Raw genomic sequence first — 6,138 nt, 5'->3', positions numbered from 1 at the left:
TTTTATTTATAAATGTATGTACAAATTTGCATTCTAAACAATAGCGTTAAAATGGTCCAGAAGGAGAACGTAGGTTCTCTGTGTATTTTATCCGAGTAAACTAGCAGGGCATTTCCAAATGGGCTCCGCTGAAAGCCAATGGATTTTATAAAATTCATTACAAAAAGCCTTTTGCCCTCTTCTTCCCTTTTAGTCTTCAGCATTTCTGAATAATCAGATAGACAAATCTCTGTGCTTTGCTTCTGTCATGACTCCCTGCTGTAGATGCTCAAAGGGCAAATGAATAGTAGCACAATTCGAGGGACCTCTTCACCTCCCATGGAAAGCATCAGCTGCAGGTTCTTGCTTTCCTGAAGCTCTCCACATGGTGACAGAAGGATCATAACAACAGCAACAACAGAAAGATTAGTAAGAGGAAAGGAAAGCCTTATGATTCAGAAGAAGACCAAAGAAATAATAGATGTTTCATTTTCTGTGATTTAAAGGCTACATGAGCAAATGACAGTTTGTCTTCTTAAATTTATTAATAAGCTGCTCTCCTGGACTACTTAAATGGTTAATCAGTGTGTCAATAAGTATAGTAAAATTTTTATTATTAACACCAAATTTGACATTATTAAGACAGAAATTATAGAAAGGGTATTGGTACCTTGAAGACAATCAGAATGATAAGTGTGATCGTTTTAGAGACACTGTAGCCACATTTTATTCCTGACTGATTACATTACATATTGATATTAGTGAGCATTAGTATGTAGTGCAATCAGTCAGAAGATGAGTGAAATGTGAACTAATGAGAGCTAATTGTATCATATAATAGCAAGGACACAGAATTCTATCAATTAAATTAGTTTGAGATAAAACAAATATGAATATAATAATGTTTATAATAATGAGGCAATTAGAGCTAATGAAATCAGTGTTAATAGAGACAAAGATCCCTATTCCATTTCTGCCCTTCTTCTGATTTCTTCAAACTTTGGGTTGTGTTATATTCACTGGAGTATTTTCAACCATTGATGCTGTGTCTGTGCGTGTTGAAGATGTAGGGATGAAGAATATAAATCTTCACAGTCTGCATGTTTCGGTTTTTTCTGGCCGCACCGCGTGGCTTGTGGCATCTTAGTTCCCCGACCAGGGATGGAACCCGTGCCCTTTGCAGTGGAAGCGCGGAGCCTTAACCATTGAACCGCCAGGGAATTCCCAACATGTTTCTTGATCTTATACTTTCAGAAGACTCCTTTTGGCCTGGCATACTTTGGCCAAGGTAGTAATCTCTGATGAAGAAATCATGTCTTGTTCCACATACTTGCTTCATATACTGTCTTTTCTTGATCTGGGATAGAAATTAGCACTTCTTGGTGTAAACGTTGATCTTATATTCTCCACATATTGGACTTGCCTCTTCAGGTCTAGTGCCTTCCCATTGTGTAATTCAATTGGATTCTGCTTATTAGTTGCTTCCCTGGTGTCCTTAAAGATTTGACATTCATTCCATTTAATTCCCTGATTCAGAGAGTTACAACTGAGATGGCAAAGCCAGATTCTTAGATACTTGGTTAATAATGTACTCTCCAGGAGACATTATGCCCATTATCTCTCAGGAGATGGTTTTGGAGATGCAACTTCAAGCTGGTAAATTATTGACATCACTGAAATGATTAGGACCTTTATTCTGTGTTGCAATTTATCTTTGAACCTAATAGTCCATATTGCTGAGCACCTTATAAGGCAGTGGGTATGGGAATTTAAAAAGATGATGCAGCAATATATTTCTGATCAGTTTAGAAACTCATCCATTTTAACTATGCAAATAAAGGATTGAGAAAAAATGTATTTTCTGTGGTACGTGCCTATTACAGGTATTGCATTGGTAATTAATGGGAAAATTGAAAAAGTTTAGTAACTTCTTGATTATCTATTTGGATGTTACTCTGGCTGTTGTACTGCTATTCGTCCTTAATTTAGGCTGGAGTTAGTGTTAGTGAATGATATTTGACCATTAAACTAGGTAGAACTTTGTTCTGTGAAAGTTTCAACCAACTTTCTCATTTGGCTACTGTGTTATCATGTATATTGTGGGTTGTTTTGCTTTTACTTTTGTATTTCATTAAAAAGACATCAGAACGGGCTGTGAGTTAATGTTTCACTTGTAAAAGGTTATGGATTACGCTCAGCTGGTTTCTCAGGCCGGCACAGGGTTCATGATTAGAAGAATGAAAACAAACATGAATTGAAAATGTCACTAACCTTTACTGGGCCCTGAGAATCCCGGAGCCTGCGTGACAGGAGGCTTTCCTGTTTTCAACAGTATAAAGAAGATTGAAACAAAACAGCACGGATCTTGGCTATTTACATCTTTTAATGAATGCTCTTCACGTTTGGGTTCCTTTGTCTGTCTCCCAGATTTCAAGGGTTTAGCTGTAAAAAGTGCGGATGTTATCACATATTCTTATAAACCATGGAGCAGACATCTGTCTAGGATGGTTTTTCTTCCAAATTATGCTCAGTACAAAGGGCATATATACAGCTGTGCATGTATATATAGCCAATTTTTCATTCTCAGTGTTCACCAGCACTGAGTTGGAAAGTATTTTCAGATATACTGTAAGTAAAGCTGTGTGTTTAAGTGGGGCATGGTGGAGGGATATTTAAGATGAGATCTGGTATCTTGCGTGTGATGGGCCCACTAGGTTTGAATCTGATTCTGCTGTCTTTAAAAACCTTTTGTGATCGATAAATATATTCACACCCTAGGGCGCAGAACCTCATCAGAACAGAGGAAAGTAAAACTAACTTAAATACTCCATTTATATAAGCTGTAGAGAATCTAGAGATTAAACTGTGATCCAGTGCAGGAGATAACACATCTGACCAGCGCTAATGTTTTTGAACTTTAAATTTCTATTAGGATTCACTGTTTTTGTTTCCTTACAGTGATTTGGACTTGGTTGTTCTTGACCTAAATATGAATAACATTGCAGCACCTGAAACATATTAGTCTGTTTCTTTCCCCCGTAATTTTTCTCCCTGCTACTGTCTGACCTGGCACAACTTGTGACAAATCGTGCTGTACTTTCCAGTGATTTAATAGGTAGTTTGAGAAGATACTCTATGAAGATCACTAAGGAAATCTCAAAATAAAACATATTCCTTCGTCTGGACTATAAATATGTGGCGGATGAGGAATTTTAGGCTTTTAACAATGCATTTACTTGTTCTTGAATTAAAATGGGTTCTGTAGACTCATGATTAGTCCAAAATTATTTTAAATACTAGTATTTCACAGTGCAACTCTGACTTATATGGATTTGATGACATTTCTCTTGGGGCAGGGTTTAAGTATTTGAGAAACACAAACCTGTGCCTTTTTATTCTCACTTTATCTATTTATATATTGTCTTTTTAATACAGATTTTGGTTTGCATTTTGAAGATCAAAGTAATCTTTTGGCCAGAAAGTGTTTTCACTTAAAAATATGAAGCCTTAGTAAAATTATATCTTCATTTAAAAATAGCCTTAGTAAAATTATATCTAATTAATAATAATATAATAAAGCAAAACTTATGCCCGAATGTATAAGCAACTTTATTTTTAAGCATAAAGTTAGGAAAATTACTTGGTGGAAAGAAAGTTACTAATAGTGGCATTATTTTTTACTCAAAAGTGACAATTTTATTTTTGCTGCAATTTAAAAGCCTTATTCATGCATATAGCATTCTTTTATTTCACAACAGTAAAGTGAGATTTTTAAACTTGAAATCATGTTTCCTATTTGGAAAAATGTATGATTTTTTCAGGTAAAGCAAATCACTCAGGTTTCAGTTTGAAGGACTGTGGGTTGGTAACTGGGCTCCAATTTTAACCTTGATGATTTATGTAATTTTGAAAGTCACACAAACTCTCTTTATTCAAAATTCCTTTATATTGAATTATTTATTTTCTGCTGCATCAGTCAGAATAGGCTAGGTTATGCTGCAGTAACAAATAAGCCCTACATCTCAGTAGCTTAAAATAACAAAGGTTTAGTTCTCATTCACATATTCATCAATAATGAGTTGGGAGTTGTGTTGCATCATTGCTGTCATTGTCTAATGCTATAACCTATGTTGATGGAGTAGCCTCTATATGTAGCATTGCCCATTGTGAAGGCAGGGAAAAAAGAGAACACGAGGAAGCACACATTAGCTCTTAAATCTTCCACTAACACCATTGGCTAAAGCAGGCCAATCTAGCTTCAAGCAGCAGAGAAGTAGAATTCTACCACTTAATGGAAGAAGAAGAAAGACATTGCTACCTGTTAATAGCCTTAAGACCACCATACACTCTCCTTACCCACTACCCCACATTTATTTACTTATAAATGTTATTACATGATAAAGTAATACACTGGAAAAAAATCACTAAAATTAGAAAAAAAAACCCACTCAGAGCCCTATCACCCTAACATATCAAACTATTTTATTTGTTCAGGTTTACTTAAACACCTTGCTGGTATACAAAATCTTTATATAGTTGTATTGATTTTTTTCTGTTTGTATTAGTTAGACAAATTTACCAGTGATTCTCTAAATGCTAGTGAGCTCATAATGCAGGTTTGTTTTAAATCTTACATTGCAATGGGTTTCTAACCTGTCTGTGATTATAATATCTTCATTATAATTTTGAGTTATGAAATTAATATAAAAGAGAAGTTTGGGGCAAGTGCATAAGATAATAACTTACATGTGGAGTACTTGAACTATTTTATAGAAGATTCCATAGTACAATAGTTAAAAGTATTTTTTAATGTGTATGTGGGCTAAGAAAGTCCCAGATAATTTTAAAAGGAATCCTATGTGGGCCTGTTTTTCTAAAATTTTAGTCAAATTTATTATATTTCAGTTAAGTTATATTGTTTTTAATATAAGAACCTTATATTTAGGTGCTTTTATTTGAAAGGGAATTACAGAGCTTGATTTACACAGGGCTATGCAAAGGCTGGATTTTGTGAGGAGGAGAGCCAGTGAATGAAAGGACACATAGGAAGAATTTTATTGGTAATACTTCCAATTTAAAGCTTTAATTTACAAATGGTCATGAGGAGGTACACTGGCTGATTTTCTTTCGTATTAATGTTTATAATATTATCATTACATATTATAATGTTATTGTAATATTGTAATATTATTATCACATAATATATTATGCTAAAAACCTTGATTTTGTTATGAAGAAGACATTTATTTGTGATAGGGAAAGTAAAACTCTTATCTCTTATCAGGGTCTTACCAGTAGCAGTGCCATTTTTTTCTTTTAATCTCCTGGAGAAGTTGTTTAGAGTAACATTAATCATGGGTCAGTTTGGACGGTTCAAGCAATATTGTACTCTAATATATTTTATGTCATGTATATTTTATCACAAATTTTTTTTTCATTGTCAAGGTTACCAGTGACCTCTATGTTGCCAAATCCAGCCATCAGTTCTTAATTTTCACCATTCTGGGTCCTAGAGCATCATTTGACACAGATAATGTTCCCCTTTTCCTGAAATATGGTCTTTACTGGGCTTCTGGTGCTTCACACTGTTTCGGTTTTGTTGTTTCTTTTTTCCCCTGTCTCACTGGCTATGCCTTCCCAGTCCTCTTTGCTGTATCCTCCTCATCTTCCTGATTCCAAATGTTTGAGTTGGCCTCTTCTCTGTCTGTCTAAACGTGCTCTTCAGGTGATCTCATCCAGTCTCATGACTTTAAATATCATCTATATGCAGATGACCTACATTTATATCTCTAGCCCCTGCCTTTCCCCTGACATCCAGACTCATGTAGATATTTTTTAATGACATCTCTGTTTAGATGTCAATAAGCATGTCAAATTTAACATCCAAACGAAGCTTCATACTTTTTCCTCTTAATCCTGCTTTCCACCCATTGTTCACCATTGCGCTCAATGGCAAAACCCTTTACTGGGTTTCACATGACAAAAAGCCTTGGGATCATTCTTGATTCTCCTCTTCTTTTGTACCCTGTATGTAATCCATTGGCAAATCCTGCTGGCAGTTCTATCAATACCTTCAAAGTAAACCCCCAAACTGACCACTTGTGATCATCTTCTGGTACCCCTGTCTGAGCCGCCGCCATTTTTCTCCTGGATGATTCC

This window comes from Lagenorhynchus albirostris, chromosome 1, assembly GCF_949774975.1.
Source record: "Lagenorhynchus albirostris chromosome 1, mLagAlb1.1, whole genome shotgun sequence".
Lineage (NCBI taxonomy): Eukaryota > Metazoa > Chordata > Mammalia > Artiodactyla > Delphinidae > Lagenorhynchus > Lagenorhynchus albirostris.
This window is presented reverse-complemented; position numbering follows the sequence as displayed.